This window comes from Taudactylus pleione, unplaced genomic scaffold, assembly GCF_031769625.1.
Source record: "Taudactylus pleione unplaced genomic scaffold, aTauple2 ptg000887l, whole genome shotgun sequence".
In the NCBI taxonomy this organism is placed as follows: domain Eukaryota; kingdom Metazoa; phylum Chordata; class Amphibia; order Anura; family Myobatrachidae; genus Taudactylus; species Taudactylus pleione.
The window spans coordinates 5460291-5472022 of NW_028285288.1; positions in this window are offsets into that span (position 1 = coordinate 5460291).

The following is an 11732-nucleotide window of genomic DNA, read 5'->3' on the forward strand; positions in this document are numbered from 1 at the left end:
AATACGAGAGGCATTTTGAGGTAATTGAGGTTAAAAACAGAACATACGGTATGAAACTTTTTGGGGTGTCTGGGCATTGGGAGTGGTCCTGAGGGGTGAGTGGGGATTTTGAGAACCCTTATGTGTTAGTATATCTTACAATCATTATTCTTTTTAAATACATAAAGATCTCTTTTTCTTTTACATTTTATTTCTGTATGCATAGTAATTTTTTGGATGAGAGCTTTTGTGCCTTCTCATAAATTAGGAATTCAGGAGATGGAGAATGCTTTGCCTGAAGCAGGGTGGTTCGCAGATAGTGTAACGTTATTTATAGAAGGGAGATTGCATTGGGCATGTCCTGCCTCTGTGGGAATTTACAACAGACCGGCTAATATATAAAAATTATTTCATCCCACAAGACGTCGCTCCCAGGAATGTGTGAGCTTATGCTGACATAGTTGGCAAATTTTTAAATAATATCCAAGGACACTTAGCAGCTTTGGCACGTGGGAATCTAAAAACATGAAATGTGGGATGCATAGATACACTTACGCATTTGGGGCCTCTAACCTTTAAAAGGGCCACACATTACCCTTAAGCTAAATAATAACTTATAATAATACCTTCAGTCAAAGAAAGGGATATGACATGTCCTAAGAATAGACCCTTCATGCCTCTCAAAATGTCGTTTTCAGAGGTTTCACTGCATTCCCCCTATAGATCAAGCTCCAGGAAGCAAAACTTTCTGGAGCTTGGACCCGATAAGCTACACCATCTTCAGGTGATGTTACCGGGATGATGTAGTTATATTGCCGGCGGATGGGATGCCAGGCGTCAATATACCCACGCCGGAATCCTGCTGCCCGGCAAGATCCAGATGCTGCAAACCCCTTAAGGATCAGGATACCAGCGCTGGAATCCTGATAGCCAGCATCCCGATCGTAAGACGGCACAGCCAGGTAAGTCTTAGCCACACGGGGGAGGGGGAAGGTTAGGTCTAGCCATCCCCAGAGGGACTTGGGGATAGACACCCCTCGGGGAGGGTTAGGGTCAGGCTGCAGGGAAGTGGGGTTAGGAACCATCGGGGGGAAGTTAGGGCTAGGCACCCCCCCAGGAGGGTTAGGTTTAGGGTGCAGGAAGGGGGGTTTAGTGTTAGGCACCCCCTGGGGATGTTATGGTTAGGCACCACTAAGGGAGGATTAGGGTTAGGGAGGAGAGGGGTAGGGATAGAATACTTACAGCCGCCATCGAGATTCTGACTGTTTGGACAGCCACTGTTGGGATTTGAACAAGCAGCTACTGAGCAACCAGTATTTCATACCCATCCCAATGTTGCCTATTAGAAGCCTATGGGCTTATTTCCGCATAGTACCTTGAGAGGGTTCCAATCGGTTCATGCATGCACTGACGTATGGTGCAGAAGGACTCGCGGGTCATAAACTGGAAAGTTCTTATATCGCAAAGGACAGTTTTTATCTGGCGAGATGTCCTTGTCTTACCAGGAGAGCTGTCCTTTGTCTTATTAGGAGAGCTGTCCTTTGTCTTGTTAGGAGAGCTGTCCTATGTCGTATCAGGAGAGCTCTCCTTGTCTTATCGGGAGAGTTGTCCTTTGTCTTATCGGGAGAGCTGTCCTTGTCTTATCGGGAGAGCTGTCCTTGTCTTATCAGGAGAGCTGTCCTTTGTCTTATTGGGAGATCTGTCCTTTGTCTTATTGGGAGAACTGTCCTTTGTCTTATCGGGAGAGCTGTCCTTTGTCTTATCAAGAGAGCTGTCCTTTGTTTTATCAGGAGAGCTGTCCTTTGTTTTATCAGGAGAGCTGTCCTTTGACTTCCCAGGAGAGCTGCCCTTTGTCTTATTGGGAGAGCTGTCCTTTGTCATATCAGGAGAGCTGTCCTTTGTCTTATTGGGAGAGCTGTCCTTTGTCTTCCCAGGAGAGCTATCCTTTGTATTATCGGGAGAGCTATCCTTTTACTTATTAGGAGAGCTGTCCTTTGTCTTATTGGGAAAGCTATCCTTTGTCTTCCCAGGAGAGCTGTCCTTTGTCTTCCCAGGAGAGCTGTCCTTTGTTTTATCGGGAGCGCTGTCCTTTGTCTTATTAGTAGAGCTGTCCTTTGACTTCCCAGGAGAGCTGTCCTTTGTCTTATCGGGAGAGCTGTCCTTTGTCTTATCGGGAGAGCTGTCCTTTGTCTTATTAGGAGAGCTGTCCTTTGTCTTATTGGGAAAGCTATCCTTTGTCTTCCCAGGAGAGCTGTCCTTTGTCTTCCCAGGAGAGCTGTCCTTTGTCTTATCGGGAGAGCTGTCCTTTGTCTTATCGGAAGATCTGTCCTTTGCATTATCAAGAGAGCTGTCCTTTGTCTTCCCAGGAGAGCTACCCTTTGTCTTATCGGGAGAGCTGTACTTTGTCTTCCCAGGAGAGCTGCCCTTTGTCTTATCAGGAGAGCTGTCCTTTGTCTTATCAGGAGTGCTATCCTTTGTCTTCCCAGGAGAGCTGTCCTTTGTCTTCCCAGGAGAGCTGTCCTTTGTCTTATGGGGAGAGCTGTCCTTTGTCTTCCCAGGAGAGCTGTCCTTTGTCTTATCAGGAGAGCTGTCCTTTGTCTTCCCAGGAGAGCTGTCCTTTGTCTTATCAGGAGAGCTGTCCTTTGTCTTATCGGGAGAGCTGTCCTTGTCTTATTGGGAGAGCTGTCCTTTGTCTTATCGGGAGAGCTGCCCTTTGTCTTATCGGGAGAGCTGTCCTTTGTCTTAACGGGAGAGCTGTCCTTTGTCTTATCGGGAGAGCTGCCCTTTGTCTTATCGGGAGAGCTGTCCTTTGTCTTAACGGGAGAGCTGTCCTTTGTCTTATCGGGAGAGCTGTCCTTTGTCTTCCCAGGAGAGATGTCCTTTGTGTTATCAGGAGAGCTGTCCTTTGTCTTGTTGGGAGAGCTGTCCTTTGTCTTATCGGGAGAGCTGTCCTTGTCTTATTGGGAGAGCTGTCCTTTGTCTTCCCAGGAGAGCTGTCCCTTGTCTTATTGGGAGAGCTGTCCTTTGTCTTATAGGGAGATCTGTACTTTGTCTTATCGGGAGAGCTGTCCTTTTTCTTATCAGGAGATCTGTCCTTTGTCTTATCGGGAGAGCTGTCCTTGTCTTATTGGGAGAGCTGTCCTTTGTCTTCCCAGGAGAGCTGTCCCTTGTCTTATTGGGAGAGCTGTCCTTTGTCTTATAGGGAGATCTGTACTTTGTCTTATCGGGAGAGCTGTCCTTTTTCTTATCAGGAGATCTGTCCTTTGTCTTATCAGGAGATCTGTCCTTTGTCTTATCGGGAGAGCTGTCCTTTGTCTTCCCGTGGGCAGCTGTCCTTTGTCTTATCGGGAGAGCTGTCTTTGTCTTCCCGTGGGGAGCTGTCCTTTGTCTTTTTGGGAAAGCTGTCCTTTGTCTTATCAGGAGAGCTTTCCTTTGCGATTTTTGCCACATATGGCACTACTAGTCTCAACTATGCTTACGATCAGTGGCAGGATGTGCTTGATGTATCCTGCCTATGGGGATTTAAATTTAGACTTCCTATAAGAGATACAAAGTTCTAAATTTGTTCTGAATTACTGTTACTTTCAGATTGTAATATATCAAAGTATTAGCTTGTTGCAACATTCTCTAAACATTGTAACTGTGTGACTTGTGCAGAATGTTGGAAATTAACAATTTGTTGCCATCCACTCCCAAAGCATTAAACCATTATAGTGAGTGTTTGTCTTTGGAAATACAAATTTGACACGATAGTCACCTTATATTAAATACTTTGTGATATACTCATTGTGGGTTTAGTTCATGTTATCAGAGAGACTACTTATTAAGTGTACTTGGTAGATAGTTAGTGATCTGTTCATATGACATCAAGTTACTGAATCTCTTTGATATGGCAATAGGAATTACTTCTGCTATGGGTTATAACTATACGTGTATGACCTATCTGTAATGCAGCACAATGTGGTTACTGAATAGCGTAATTAGTATATATTCAGCCCGGTATAATTAGCAGGTATATTCGTGGGTTACAGTGGGAGTATAATAGTCCCTATAAATATTATAATCTGGTTTCCTATTTCTTATAATATGAATGTTAATCGAAAATTATTACTGTACCATATGAATAATATTTTTCCAGAACGCTAATATCTCCCTCCTGTTCTTTTCATATATGAAATTTTAGAAAGTGTTTTAATTCTTTATAAGTTTTTTCTGACTAAGGCAAAATTAATAAAAATGTCAGCGATAGGTGTAAGGTGACAATATAAAGCTAAGAATATACTCTCAGGTCCCTGACCCGGGTGGGAGACCTCTTATATTCTCTTTGGTTTATTATTAATAATTTTTTTAATTTAAAATTATCACGTTAATTTTATTTTACAAATTCTTGCTTTTTGCAAATAAAAATACTCCCTCTCTCTTTTTATTTTATTGGTGAATATATAAATCTACATATTTTAAATATCAAACTATGAGATAAGCCCTTTAGATGGATATTTGACACTACTGTATAAATGTTTCTAATTGAAAATGCATATAAATATATTTATCTCTATATGGAAAACTGAATGTTGTTTAATGCTAATTTATTTTTAGCTTCTGCAAAACTTATGGGGAGATTTATCAAGCCTTGCAAAGAGATAAAGTGGAGAGAGATAATTACCAACCAATCAGCTCCTAACTGCCATGTTACAGGCTGTGCTTGAAAAACAACAGTTTGGAGCTGATTGTTTTGTTCTTTATCTCTCTCCACTTTATCTATTTTAAAGGTTTGACACATATCCCCCTTGTTTCTCTTATATGACAAGTTTTATAAGATTACGATTTCCTGACATCGATTGTGATGTGTGAAGAATCGTGGATTCACCATTTTGATCCAAACAACAGTCCGGTGTATGGAAACACGCAAATTCGTGCCCAAAAAATACAGCGTAATTCCTTCGGCGTGTACAGTCATGCTTCTGCTGTTCTTTAATATGCACGGTATGATCCTACAGCACTGGGTTCCCTGTGGGCAGACAATTAATGGTGACAACTATGCAAACGTCCTAAAAACCAATTGTGTGGAGCCATGAGGAAGAGAAGACCACATTTGCTGAAAAAAACAGTGCTTTTTGTTTCAAGACAATGCCCGGCCACATGTTGCTGATGTTGCATGGGACAGCACTGGAATACCCTCCATATAGCCCGGACTTAGTGCCCTGTGATTTCTGGGTGTTCCCAACCCTGAAAAAACAACTGTGCAGAGAGAGGTTCTCAACAGAGGATGAAGTGAATATTCCACTGCTGCAACACTAAGGGGCTGATTCAGAGCCGTTCGCTAGATGCGGCCGCTCGCTCCCAGCGTATGCAAATCCAGCACACGCCCAGCAAGGCAGGCGATCGCACGGCAAGGCATTAGCACGCCCATTATGTCTTGGCGAGCGATCACTTTCTGTATGCAGATGCCCACCAGCCATTCATAAGACGCCCACTTGCGCACGTCATCTGGAAGTGCATGAAAACATTGGTACATCGAGCACCATCGGATGTGCTCACAGAACTTGAGGTTGACTCTACCTTTCCACTAGCACTGCGATCACTTCAGTGTGAAATACAACCAGGTGACGTGTACTATGACGCTGCCTGTTAATTATGCACGCCTATGAAACGGCGTTGAAACACACAGGCATGCCTGCATTCGCACCTTTACTCCCCCATTTCTAGTGGCCTGTCCCTGTTACCACCTACAAACAGCCTCTTCTATCACTCATTCAACTGGGCTGTCTATGCTGAGCGAGCGAGCGCTTCCCCATCTGTCGCAGTTGTTTGCGCACACGCGCATTGTGATGCGTACGCATGCGCAGAATGCAAATATCCGCTAGCTACGAGCGATTGCATCCTAGCGAGCAGGTCTGAATCAGCTCCTAAACGTGATGTCACAAAACAGTTTACTGCACGTCTTTGAATCATTGTTAAAAAAAAGCTGCAAAAAATTTATTTAATGTGAAGGACGCTACTTTCAAAAAGAAAAATGTTCCGATCCTGTGGAGTCATCTGATTCTGAATAAAAAAATCAGTATCATTACTTTTCAATCAGCCCTCGTATTTAATGTACTACTGTGTATCTTTTATGAGTAAAATTAAATACTCCTAATGTTTAAAATCAGACTCAAGTTGATTTATAGCAGCACCAACGCCTCACACATGCTTATTCATTATAACTGTAACATGATTAATAGCTAATTATGTATAATTGATCAAAAGGGTAATAAAGACGTAATGTGCTCTAACATTGTCACCTTTAATTTGCTTGCATCCCATTGTACTAGGAACACCCAAAGGACAAAGGCCCTCATTCAGAGGCGCTCGCAAGAAGCGAGCGCTCGTTCTGAAGGAGTGCGGCCGCTTGTTTTTTTTAGTGCGGGCTCCTGGTCGCTAGCTAAGCTGTGGGTTACCACCCACAGCTTCAGCGACCGACCAGGGTGATGGTCTTGACCATCTCGAACAATAGGGCTTGCGACGAGACCCTAAGGTTGGGTCTCAGCAACCGCAAGCCCCAGGGAGCTTCCTGCTCTGATCGAGCAGGAAGCTCCCCACTGACATCACTGCTGATGTCAGTGCAGCCGCCCACAAAACGGCAGGCGTTCCTACCCCGCCTATAAAACGGTGTGAGCTGTCGATCAACATCGACAGCCGCCTCTTTTGTAGTGAGCTCCGGAGCGAGAGAATTTCTCTCTCGCTCCGGGGTTTGTGCACGCGCCTTAACGTCGACCCGGTTGCGAGCGCTCAGCGCTTGCGACCGGGTCTGAATGAGACCCCAAGATCCAATGCCTCCAAGGCGGACAATTCTCTAATTCCACAAGACCGTGCCGCACGGAGACATTTCTGCAGGGCAGGGAAGAAATGCCAGTCACAACCCAAACATCTCACAGCTCATGTTGTGCATGGGGCACCTCGTCTTCCAGGCCTCCCATTCAGCTCGCCTCTGAGACATGATTCAGCACACAGGAATCATGATTTGGGTGTTGTTTGTGGGCAACTGAAAACGCATCCTAAATGTATGCCGGGAATGTTCACAATTGTATAGAGCTTTGTCCCTTTAAACAAAGCCATATAGCACAAATGTCCCATTTAGTCTCTATTTTGTGCAATTGTGCAGCGCGCACACACACTAAGGGGCCCATTTATCAATGAGTTTTATCATATACAAAAAGTTTTGAAACTCCATGCATATGATAATAGTGCTCCAGCCAATCAGCTCCCAACTGTCATCTGTTTGAAAAATGACAGTTGGGAGCTGATTGACTGAAGCACCATTTATTATGCGCAACAAGTTTTAAAAATTGTTGTGTATAATAAAACTCGTTGATAAATGGGCCCCTAAGAAAGGGGTCTATAAATTTTATCAAATGGAACAGAAACTGCAGAGTTTCTATACCGCTAACTGCCGTTTTAGAAAGTCTTAGGAATATTCTAGAACAAAAATGGTGGGATAGTTGGATGTAATAACATTGGACAAACAAACGACCACTTGTTGAGTTTATGTCACTCTGCGCGTTGTCTTCTTGTTTTCTGTCGGCACTGCTGGAGTTGTGTCACTGCCGCAACCTCAGCCCCGAATGTGCTACTGTACGTGCTCAACGTCACCCCACGTCTTCCTCCTCCATCCTGCTTAGAGACAGGAAGGGCCCTTGAATGTCACTCCATAACAGATAGTGTAATGTAAGTGGCGCTATGCCATCACTGCTGGGTAGTATATGAGCCACCACTATTTATATTAACCCTCTGCATTAACCCTGCATATACCCTTTATGCTGCTGGCTGGGTTCTTCTGTATATGTGTTGCATATGTGCATTAATGTTGTATCCTATTCCTGCCAGTGAATAAAATGTTCCCGTTGTCGACTCACATCCATCACACACCCGCTGACACCTATCAAGGTTCTGCCAATAATTATCACTGTATATTTTTCTCTGGGAAAATGACAATCTGATCATTACAAAACCACATTTCCCTGAGGTTACTGTCCGTCTGGGAGATAGTAATTGTGTTATTTCTATGAGTTCAGTTAAAAGAAACAACATTATTATAAAAATATTGAATTTAAATCTGATTATCCATAAATTGCTTTTAATATATCACCATTATTCAAGCAGTAATAATTAAATCCCATACTAAATTGATATAAATATATATATATATATATATATATATATATACTTTAGCAGCACTTAGCGGAGAGGTCACTATTGTCTTTTGATGCCTGGTGTGCGGTTTGGACCTGTGCTGCACCCCCCGTAATGATTATACATATACGCCCATGGCTCTAGTTTGATGCTAGGTGAATTTATAATCTACACTGTACTTTGTAAATCCACCAAGCATGACAATGACCCTACCAACATTAGCCCTAAGGGTGCTTAGCAAAATATCTTCTTGGACTTGCGTCCTGTAATGTCTCCCCTGTTAGCCCACCAATTGCGTTTGGATGCTTTTCAATGAAAGCTATTCACAGCTTCTGGTGTGAATACCCCCCTCCCTTGGACTTGAGCCTATCTAGGGGCCTTGGAGTGTAAGGTAAATGTCACCATGCGCCACAAAATGCTGCAAGTGTGCTCTGCACACATTTCCGTGATGAGTGGACACACAAAATACCCCAATACCAGGACCCGTTTGATGTTTCAGCAGCCAGGGGTGATGTGTATATATTTGCTGAGACATGGAGTCTTCTATAGTATACTCTGTGGTTGTGAGGGACTTTATGGCATAGATATTACTCTATCACTAACCCTGTACAGCTTGCAATAAACTGAGAACAAACTGTTTCAGTCACTTTATGTTTAGGCAGCAAGTCAGTGTTCATCTTGTCATTTCTGTCATGCTTTCGGGATGTTACATCTTTAGTCACACATCCTTAGCTCAATTATGAAATTGAAAGTCCTTGTTGCTCAATAGACCTTGTATTATTCATTTGTTTTCAATGCTTGTTTTATGTTTCTGTGAATGCTTTCCCGGTTTGCATTATTTCGAAGAGGTCATCATTACAGTTCAGCATTAGACCAATGAGAAGCATTCCTTGAAATAGGGAAATGACTGCTTTAAAAATAAATTAACAAAACATAGGCAGCACAGACGGTGTAATGGTTAGCGTTACTGCCTCACGGCACTGAGGTCATGGGTTCGATTCCCACTACGGCCCTAACTGTGTGGAGTTTGTATATTCTCCCTGTGCTTGCGTGGGTTTCCTCCGGGTGCTCCGGTTTCCTCCCACACTCCAAAAATATACTGGTAGGTTAATTGGCTCCCCACAAATTGACCATAGTGTGTATGTGTGTGAGCATATGATAGGGAATATAGAGTGTAAGCTCCACTGGGGCAGGGACTGATGTGAATGGCCGAATATTCTCTGTAAAGCGCTGCAGAATATGTGTGCACTATATAAATAACTGGTAATAAATAATAATAATAAAATAAAGGCAAAGGCAGCCCTACAAGTGGCCATAGTAAGGAAATGTGCAGATCAAGCATGACTGTTTTAGTTGAACGGTATGGCCGAGCCCCAGTGAAACGATATGCCGATCATGTCATGCACTAAGTCTAACCAGGCTACAATTGAAGTAGAGGGTAGAGAGCAGGGTTATTGAAGAATGATTCAGAGTGCTTTGGGGTTGTCAGCAGCACAGGTGGCAGTCACTGATGCTTTCTGCATTATATGGCAGTCACTGATTCTCTCTGTATTGTATGGTGGTCACTGATACTCTTTGTATTATATAGCAGTCACAGGTGCTCTCTTTATTAAATGGTTGGCACTGGTGCCCTCTGTATTATATGGAGGTCACTAGTGCTCTGTATTATATGGCAGTCACTGATGCTCTCTGTATTATATGGTGGACACTGATGCTCTCAGTATTATATAACTGATACTTTCTGTATTATATGGCAGTCACTGATACTCTCTGTATTATATGGCAGTCACTCAGGCTCTCTGTATTGTATAGCAGTCACTGGTGCTCTGTATTATATGGCAGTCACTGATTTTCTCTTTATTATATGGTACTCACTGATGCACTCCGTCTTATATGCCAGTCACTGATGCTTTGTGAATTACATGGTGGTCACTGTGATTTTCTAAATATTGTATGTTGGTCACTGATGTTCTGTGTAGTATACATTATGGTGGTCACAGCATCCTTCTCTGTGAAGGGTGAGGCATTGTAGTACATGCATAGATACTTACCCTTGAGTCTTGAGATAGTGGAGCCTGCATGCTCCATTTACAAGTGAAGAACCACAGAAAAAAATACAGCAGGCTCTGTCATCTCAATATAACAAGTCTACAACTGGGTTTTGTCCTCACCCTACAAATATATTAGTATTTACAATGCTGATGTCTGTATTCAAGCAAGGTGGTGGGGAGGGTGAGCTGAGTCTTTGCCCTGGGTGACAGAAAATAGCTTGACCCCTGGGTGTTGTTGAACCTGTGTGTGGACCCACAGTGCTGCTGGGGATTCATTGTGGCTTACCTGTGGAGAGTAGTCTAATAGATGACAGGTCTTCACTAAAGTACTCTACTCGAAGGTGATGGCCTTCACCCTGAGACACCCACAGGTTGCAGCCATCAGCAGCTGACAGCAGAGCCATAACTAGACTTTTTGGTGCCCTGTGCAAGAAAGAGCATTGGCACCCCCTCATTTTTCAAAGGGACGTAATGCACCCAAAAAAGGGCCATGGCCTCATGGGGAAGGGCCAGAGAAGAGATAGGGGAGGCCAGGAGATGCTGGGGATGAAATAAGAGGAAGCTACAAGTGAGAATGATAATAAACAGCGCCCCCTGACCTGTGGTGCCCTGTGCGATGGCACCGGCCGCACTACCCTAGCTACGGCCCTGGCTGACAGTGTATGAGCCTGATAAAAACAATAGGCCAAAACTCAGATGTAGTTGGACATAGTTTAGGAAGGAATTTCAGGTCAGCATTTTACAGTTACCATTATGAGGCGATGGGGGGGTCCAAAGAAGTTCAGGTCAGTAAGTGATCAGATGAGCACATAGACAGCAGCACAAAATACTACTGGTTCAGAAACATCAATGTGCACTTAGTACATTCTGTGCCTTATGCCGGCAGACACGAAGCCGACATGTCCACACATTCAGGCTAAAAGCTGTAAAATTAGGAGGCGCGGGCATACATGGTAGCTATGGTGCTCCATTTTATTTAGAAGCATTTATTTCTCTTAATCACTTTTGTACAGTGCATCCGGAAAGTGTTCACAGCGCTTCACTTTTTCCACATTTTGTTATGTTACAGCCTTATTCCAAAACGGAATAAATTCATTTTTGTCCTCAAAATTCTACACACAACATCCCATAAGTACAACGTGTAAAAAGTTTTTTGAGATTTTTGTAAATTTAATAAAAAAAAAAAAACCTAAGAAATCACAAGTACATAAGTATTCATGGCCTTTGCTCAATAATTTGTTAATGCACCTTTGGCAGCAATTACAGCTTCAAGTCTTTTTGAATATGATGCCACAAGCTTGGCACACCTATCTTTGGGCAGTTTCGACCCATTCCTCTTTGCAGCACCTTTCAAGCTCCATCAGGTTGGATGGGAAGCGTTGGTGCACAGCCATTTTCTGATCTCTCCGATGTTCAATCGGATTCAAGTGGATGGTTGTCCTTCTGGAAGGTTCTCCTCTCTCCACAGAGGAATGCTGTAGCTCTGACAGAGTGACCATCGGGTTCTTGGTCACCACCCTGACTAGGGTCCTT